Here is a 9244-nt window from a genome sequence, read left to right on the forward strand (position 1 = left end):
TTTGTAGACAAAGTAGATTTCCAGCCAAGATTGATAAGAAGAGACAAAGAAAGTCACTACATACTTTTCAAGAGAACAATCCAGGAGGAAGAGAATACAATTGTAAATATACACGCACCAAACATGTGCATACCCAACTATAAATAACATGAATGGATGTGAAAAATCAGATAAGCATCAATACAATTGTAATGGGGAACCTCAGCACCCTACTGTCACAGACATATCAACTAGATAAAAAATAAAAAATATCAGGGTTGAACCAAACCTTTGAACAAATATACTTAGTAGATATCTACAGAGTGTTTCACTCAACAGTAACAGAACACACATTCTTTTCAGCAGCATGTGGTAATTTTTTTAAAGTAGACCACATACTAGCTCATAGAACATGCTTAAGAAAATGCAAAGGAATTGAAATTATTCCATGCATATTATTAGATCATACGGCAATGAAATTGGAAATAAATAGCAAAAGAAACCACAAAAACACATGGAAATTTAAACCCTTTTGAAAAATCAATGGATCATAAGTGAAATTAACAAAGAGACTAGACATTTTCTACAGCTGAACAATAACACTATACACCGGAACTTATGGGATGAACTGAACACAATTTTACAAGGGAAATTTGTAGCAGTGAATACTCACACCAGAAAAAGAAGGTGAGCTCAATAAGTAACCTAATATTGAGCCTCATGGTTCTAGAAAAAGGACAAACTAAACCCAAAGCCAGTACAAGGAAGGAAATTATAAAGATCAGAGAAGAAATTAATGCAACTGAGACTATGGAAACAATACAAGAATCAATGAATCAAAAAGTTGGTTCTTTAAAAGATTAAGCAAAATAAACAAATCCTTAGCCAACCTCATCCAAACTAGGAAAGAAAGACCTAAATCCATGCAATTAAGAATGAAAAGGATAAAATCACAACAGATCCTGCATAAATCCAGGAGATCATCACTCTCTACTTTCAGATCCTGTATTCTAATAAGAGGGAAAATTCAGAAGAAATGGACAGATTCCTAGATACATATAAATTACCAACACTGAATCAAGAAGATAGAAATATTTTAAACAATCCAATAACAGTCAATGAAATGCAAAACATAATTTTAAAAAACTACAAACAAAAGCCCATGTTCTGACAGATTCACTGCTGAATTTTACAAGAACTTTATAGAAAATTTAATGTCACTGTTCCTCAAACTCTTTAATGAAACTGAAAGAGAAGCAATATTCCCAATGCCATTTCTGGAAGCAAGCATTAACCTGACTCCAAAACCAAAGAAAGACCCAACCAAAAAAGAGAACTATAAGCCAAACTCTTTAATGAACATAGATGCAAAAATCCTCAATAAGATACTGGCAAACGGAATGTATCAAATTAGCAAGAAGATTATACACCATGACCAAGTGAAATGCATCACAGGGATGCAGGGATGGTTCAATATATGCAAATCAATAAATGTAATACACCACATTAACATAAACAAAGACAAAAAAATCACATGATCATATCAATACATGCAAAAAAGCCATGTGACAAACTCTAAAACCAATTCATGATAAAAAACCCTTTTAAAGAAGGGGCTGGGGATTTAGCTCAGCAGCACAGCACCTGCCTGGCAAGCGCAAGGTCATGAGTTTGATTCCCGGTACCAGAAAAAAACAAAAAACCCTAAAGAAAATTGGAATAGAAGAGCCTTATCTCAATCTGATAAAAGCCATTTATAAAATACCAACAGCCAACATCATACTAAATGTTCAAAAACTGAGAACTTTCACTCTAAAATCAGAAACAAGGCAAGGATGCCCACTATCAGCACTCCTGTTTAATATAGTTCTGGAAACAGAGCAATTAGAAAAGAGAAAGAAATGGAATATGGAAAGAAAGAAGTTAAATTATAATTATTTGCTGGTGACATGATACTTTACATAGAAGATCCAAAAAATTTCACCAAAAAACTCCTAGATTTAATAACTAAACTTGGTTGTGTGTCATGATACAAAATCAAGACTCAAAAATCAATAGCATTCCAGTACATAAATAACTCACTGAGAGAGACACTAGGAAACAACACCTTTCACAGTACCATCAAGAAAAATTAAATACTTAGGAATCAATCTACCAAAGGAAGTGAAAGTTCTTTAGATTGAAAACTACATTACTCTGAAAAAAATTATTGAAGCTAATATCATAAAATGAAAAGATCTCCTCTGTTCTTAAATAGATAGAACCAATATAGTGAAAATGGCCATACTTCCAAAACTTTTATAAAGATTTAATACAATCCCAATCAAAATACCAGTAACATACATCACAGAACTAGACAAAACAATCCTAAAATTCATAAGAAACCAGAAAGGACCTATAATAGCAAAAGCAATTCTTGGCAACATGGCCATGGTAGGAGGCTTCACAACCCCCCATTTGAAGTTATACTACAAAGTTACAGTGATAAAAACTGAATGGCACTAGCAGGAAACAAAACAAAAACAGACTTGAAGATCTATGGAACAGAATAAAAGACACAGAAACAATTCCAAGCACACTCAGCTACCTTATCTTTTGTAAAGGTGCCAAACACCTTCACTGGAAGAAAGATAGCCTCTTTAATAAACAATGCTGGGAAAATTGGCTTTCCACATCCCAAAAATTGAACCTAGTCCCACATCTCTCACCATGTACTAAACTAAAATCAAAGTGAAACAAAGATATAAATATTAAAACAGAAACAATCTACTGGAAGATAGAATAGGTAGAACTCTTAAAGAGTAGGTGTAGGCAAAGACTTTATGAATAAAATCCATATTGCATAGGAAATATAAAGAATCAACAACTGGGATCACATCAAATTAAAAAGCTATTGCATAGCAAAAGAAACCACCAACAGAGTGAAGAGACAACCCACAAAATGGGAGAAAAAATTTGCCAGCTACTATTGCCAGCAGATAAAGGACAAATATCTAGAATATATAAAGAACTCAAAAAATCATTTCCCCCCCAAATTTAAAGACCCAATCCAAAAAATGGTCACCTGAAATGAACAGACAGTTCTCAGATGAAGAAGTGCAAACAGCAAATACATGAAAAGATATTCAACATCACTGGTCATGGCAGAGATGCAAATTAAAACAACACTGAGATTCCATCTCACTCCAGACAGAATGGCTATTATTAAGAAATCAACAAATAACAAATGCTGGTGGAGCTGTGGAGAAAGAAAAACTCTTTTTCACTGTTGGTAGGAGTTTAAATTGCTACCACCACTACGGAAACCAGTACGGAGATTCCTCAAAAAACTAAAACTAGCAGTTCCATTTGACCCATTTGTTCCCCTTTTATGTGTCTTCTTGAAAGAATTAAAAGCATCACATCACAGGGATATTCCATACCCATGTTTATAGCAGTACAATGTATAATAGCTAAATTTGGAAACTGCCCTTATGCCCATCAATAGATAAGTGGATAAAGAAAATATGGTTTTTGTATATGAGTACTACTCTGCCATAAAGAAGGGTGAACTTGAGACCATAATTTTAAGTGAATTAACTCAGACACAGGAGTTTAAATATCATGCTGGGTGTGGTGGCACACACCTATAATCTCAGCACTCAGGAGGTTGAAGTAGGAGGATCACTCAGAGTTCAATGCCAGCCTGAACTGCACAGTGAAACCTCGTCTCAAAAAGACAAAAGAAGAAGAGGAAAAAGAAGAAATAGAAGGAGAAGAAGAAGAAGGAGAAGGAAAATAAATTGTTTAAAGATCTTGTGGGAGAAACCCAAAGGGTAAACATGGAATGAGTAAAATGGAGGATCGATAATGGAAAGTAGGAAGAATATGCTCAAATGAGAAGGGAAACAAGAGAGTGGGATTTTAAAAAGAAAAAGAATGAAGAAATGGAAATAAAGCTGTTATATATGGGGAGGAGATGAAGGATTGAAGAGAGGAGCAGGGAAGGTGAAGAAAAAAAGAATTAATATGTATTATGTATAGGTACAAATTCCCTATGATGAATGTGATCATAATGTATGACAAACACATGCTAATAAAATAAATAAATAAACAAAATTTCAGGAAATAAAAAAATTTTGAAAAATGAAAGCATTAGGCTTAAAACAACTGAACCCAGTGATGAACAGAGTATCAACTCATTGTGTCCTAAACATGGTGCACTGTGAACTAAACATATGCATGTATGTTGTATTATTGCCCCAAATATTCAACCCAAATTTAATCAGACATTTAGGTCTCATTTCTAATTTATACAGAATATAAGTGTTAGAAAAATAAATAAATAACACCACAAGGAAGTAATCAGACAAATCTAGAATTTGACATTCCATAAGACAGTTGACCTGATTTGCAGAACCAGACCATAATAGGAGGAAGAATATTCTCAATTCAAAGAGGTTTAAAAGACATAAGACATAATTACCAAAAACTAAGCATAGACCAGGATGTGATCTTGTTCACAGTAAACAACATAAAGGCTATCATGTAAACAACTATAGAAATCTAAATACTGACTGGGTACTAAGTGATACTAAGAAATTATGGTTAATATTATTAACTGTGATATTGATACTATGAATATGCAGAAAGGTCCTTTTTAAAGATATTTAACTATTTAAAGTATAAGTGTCATAATTTCTGTAACTTATTTTTAAATGTGTAAGGCAACAATTAAAGTGTGAAGCAATTACAATAAAATGTTAACATCTGTTAAACATAGGAGATGTAGTCATTAAGCCAGTGCTACCCACATTTTAATGTGCATACAAATTAACTGAGGATCCTATTAAAGGATAGGTTGCAATGCTGTGGGTTTGGGTGAGGCCTGAGATACACCGTTTCTAATCAGCTTTTAGCTATGCGTCCAGAAACCACATTTTGAGAGGTAACATACAATATTTTCGCTGCACATCTCTTTAAAAAAAAATTAAGGCTATTCACTAAAGAAATAGAAATGAGAGTAGTAATTCTAAACAGAAGAAAATAAAAGTCAAATAAAAAATATCCAGAAGAAAGCAATAATAAAAGAGAAAAGATAATAAAAGCAGGGTGAGGAAGTAAAAGAAAATTTAGAAATAAATTTGAGGAACAGGAGTCATAAAAAATGTAAGTAAACTCAACTAACCAGTTAAAAGACTGAGATTACTGGGCTGGAAGATTAAAAAAAAAAAACTTTCTCATGTGTCCCATACACAACAGATAAATCTAAAACACAAGGATATAGGACACGTGATAGTAAAAGAATCGAAAGATAGATATACAGTCTATGTATTTTTATGCAGATACTAACCACTCTAAAAATTGCTATAGCTATAGTAATACTGCAAAAATAGAATTTAAGGCAAAAAATTTTATTAAGTTAAACATCAATAAAAGTTTCAAGTACTAATTTGTAGTGTTTTCATAAAATGGAGAACAGTGAAAAAGAACAAACCTGAGTAAAATTACATCTCTAAAAAAAGCATTCATAAATGACACACACAGGTATAAGTGTATATGTAATATATATATGATATCAGCATATGTATATAGAGTAGAAAATTCTAGAGAAGTGCATGAGAATGATACAATGTGAATTCACATTAGTTCAGCTTCTGGTGGGGAGGAATACACAGAAACATCAAGTAGAATGAAGCACTATGAAGAAGTAAGTTGCTGCTGTGTATATCAATTATATTATTTCATATTTCATAAGTTTTATCAAATACAGTCGAATAAGGGCATGTATCTGCACAACATCTCATTGTAACAGACACACACATGTATATAATGAATTCTTTCTCTTTCCTTTTTTTTCGAAGTGGGGTACTGGGAATTGAACTCAAGACCTTGCACTAGCCAGGCAGGCGCTGTGCCACTGAGCTATATCCCCAGCCCGTTTTTCTTTTTTTGAGACAGGGTCTCACTATGTATTTCAGGCAAGCTAGCACCTCCCTATGTAGCCCTAGGCTTGCTTCAAACCCATGGTTATCCTTCTGCCTTAGCCTCCTGAGTACTGGGATTACAGGTGTGTACCACCACACCTGGCTGTATAATGAATTCTTAATAGATCCACAAATGACAACAAAAAGGGTATAAATCAATAGATTAAAAGTATTAGGAGTTCTTAGATTGATAGAATAGGAAGAGTAGAAAAACCCTAGCTCAAAGAAAAAAACACCCCTCCCCAAAGGAAAAAATAAAGCTCACAGTCATGACTTAAAGCATAGCCTGGTTACTAACACCTAGAAAACTCTTGTAAAGCAGTCTTTGAATGACTGGTGTAGCTATGAATTATGGAACTGAGGTAATCATTGCAGAATAACTGGGCCAGGCTGATTTTCTCCTCCCTCTTCCTTTCCCTCCCAGCCTCACATCCTTCATGCCCTCATCCCAACCCCAACACCCAGTTGTAGCCCATAATGGCTTTTCAACCGTCCTGTGTTGGGGTTTTTATTTTAGGGTGTGTGTGTGTGTGTGTGTGTGTGTGTGTGTGTGGTGAGGATCAAACCCATAGCCTTGCTCACACTAGGCAAGTGCCCTTTTTTTGAAAAATTTTCATTTTGTGACAGGATCTTGCTAGGTTGTCTAGCCTCCCAAATAGCAGATGTGCACCACCATGCTGGGCTGTCCTGTGGTTTTAAAAAATTCACTTTTGTGTTTTCATAGTCAGACTCCCCAGATAATTGTGCATCCCTAGAGGGAAGGAAGTGTCTTATCATTCCAAGGATCCTCCCATAAGAGCTGGGACAGTTTAGCAAGAATGAATTAATGAAGACATTTCTATATCCAGAACATGTCCATACAGTACAATATGTCCACAGATCTAGTTACAAACCATGATAAAAATTTATCTGAAAAAAAAAACCTCTGCCCTATGTACTCTCTCCAGTTCCAACAGAAGAATATCAAGTGACTGGAATACAAGCACAACATCTCAAAATGATTGGATCAGGTCAAACTCCGAGGGCATTTAATATGGTCACAACTAAATGGAGATTTTGGCTCTCTTAGTGATTTCATAGGTAGGCACCAGCCGATCCAGCCCCTACTTTTTATTAACAGTATTTAAAATGTAGTCTCTGAAGGAAGGGAAGAGAAAAAGAAAAAAAAATATGTATATATAATATATATTATATATAATATAGTTAAGATAGTTATACTACTAATTTCTCTTAGTTCATTGAGAAGAAAAGTTTGTGCCAATATTGTTTGGACAATTAAATTCTGATATCTTGAACTCTGAGTAACTAAGATAACAATGTGCAATATGTTAACCATTTACCCTCCTATTATCTTGTTTTGAAATTGTTTTATTTTTTCTCTTTAAACTTAAAAAAAAGAAACTGTATTTAAAAAAGAAAAAAAGATGTCTTCTCTGAAATCAGATTGCCCAGTCTGCAGCTTTAGAGAGATAGCTGAATAATGGATGGCAATTTCCCACCCATTATGATAAGGTTCCTTTTCCAACACATTTCTGTGCATTTTGCTAAGTGACTCTGGTTTTGATTTCACTAACACAATTTTCTTTCCCGAGTGCCCTTCAAATGTGCCCTGCTCTGGGGGTGAATGGCTTAGTACAATTTTCAGGGATTTGTATGTCTCTGATGCAAGCTGTCGTCTTATTGTGCCTTGATTTGTTGTGGTGCATTTAACCTCCTGCCCCTGACAGGAGAGAGTGATGTCTTTTTTTGCAGATAATAAAGAACAGGCAGAATCGTTTCTTACATTTATTACAAGATTAGAGGAGTAAGGAAGAGATAGTAAAGGGTTTCTGTAAGAGATCTAATCTGCCAAGTGTACTGTTATGAAATGCAGGTCCTGAAAACAGGCAAATATTCAAGACAAACTAAGGATTTAAATAGAGACCTCGGGGCTGGGAGTGTAACTCGGTGGTAGAACAACTGTCTAGGATGCACAAGGCCCTGGACTCAATTCCCAGGAATTGAATTTCCTATGCAGGAAAAAGTAAATGAATTGGTCCTCCGCTGAGCATTACCACAGCCTCCTGCTTCAACACTACGTGGACGTAGCTCGGTGCTCGCCCACCCACACAACCATCCGAGCAACCACCTGCACCACCATGACAACCATCACTTTGACAACCACCATTTTAACGGACGCCATTTTGATGGATGCCATTTTGATGACGCCATTTTGACGACCACCATGACGACCCGGAACTACCACCAGGCACTGCGGCCGCTGTCAACTTGGAGCTCTACGCCTCCTACGTCTGACTGTCCTTGTCCTACTACTTTGACCCTGATGATGTGGCTTTGAAGAACTGCGCTAAACACTTTCTTCACCAATGTCAGCAGGAGGGGGAACATGCGGAGAAACTGATGAAGCTACAGAACCAACGCGGTGGCGGGATCTTAAGGATATCAAGAAACCATACCATGACGACTGGGAGAATGGGCTGAACGCGATGGAATGTGCCTTGCACTTGGAGAAGAGCGTGAATCATCACTCCTGGAGCTGCACAAGCTGGCCACTAGTAAGAATGACCCCCACTTGTGTGCCTTCATCAAGACTCACTATCTGGAGCTGGGTGACCATGTAATCAACGTGTGCAAGTTGGGAGCCCCCAAATCTGGCATGGCAGAGCACCTCTTTGACAAGGATACCCTGGGGGACAGTGACAGTGAGAGCTAATGTCACTAAGGCAGCACATGCATGTTGGGGTTACCTTTACCTTTTCTATAAACTGTACCAAAACATCTAAGTTCTTTAATTCCTTCAAATAAAGAAATTTGGTACCCCCCCAGAAATGAATTAAATAAATACATAGAAAGCCTATACTGCCCTCTCATCTTGAACCATAGACATTGATGTATACATTTAAAGTTAATATTAACATGAATTTAAAGTGCTATGTTCATATTTTTAACACATGTTAAAAAATAATAGTCTATCAAGTGATAGTGGGCTGGTTGCTAGTTATTCCTCTTGAGGATTACATTCCAATTTTTATAAACATTTTACTGATGAGTAAGATACAGTGATGTGTTCAAATTTAAGAGTATAGTTCAACATACAGATGAGTATAGTTCAATATATATATGAAGCTGGGCATGGTAGTGCATGCCTGTAATCCCAGCACTCCAGAGGCTGAGGCAGGAGGATCGTTGCGAGTCCGAGGCCAGCCTGGGCTACAAAGTGAGCTCAAGGCCATCCTGAACTGCATATCAAGACCCTGTCTCAAAAAAGAAAAGGAAAAAAAATATATATATATATATGT

At 35.9% G+C, this 9244-nt stretch overlaps 1 pseudogene; it reads left to right on the top strand.

Annotated features, from left to right (window-relative positions):
• LOC102006491 overlaps positions 1-8802 on the top strand; it is a 20492-nt pseudogene extending 11690 nt beyond the window's left edge.
• Positions 8803-9244: the final 442 nt, after the last annotated feature.

The sequence above is a fragment of the Chinchilla lanigera genome, unplaced genomic scaffold (genome assembly GCF_000276665.1).
Source record: "Chinchilla lanigera isolate Chin_1 unplaced genomic scaffold, ChiLan1.0 scaffold00033, whole genome shotgun sequence".
NCBI classification, from domain to species: Eukaryota; Metazoa; Chordata; class Mammalia; order Rodentia; family Chinchillidae; genus Chinchilla; species Chinchilla lanigera.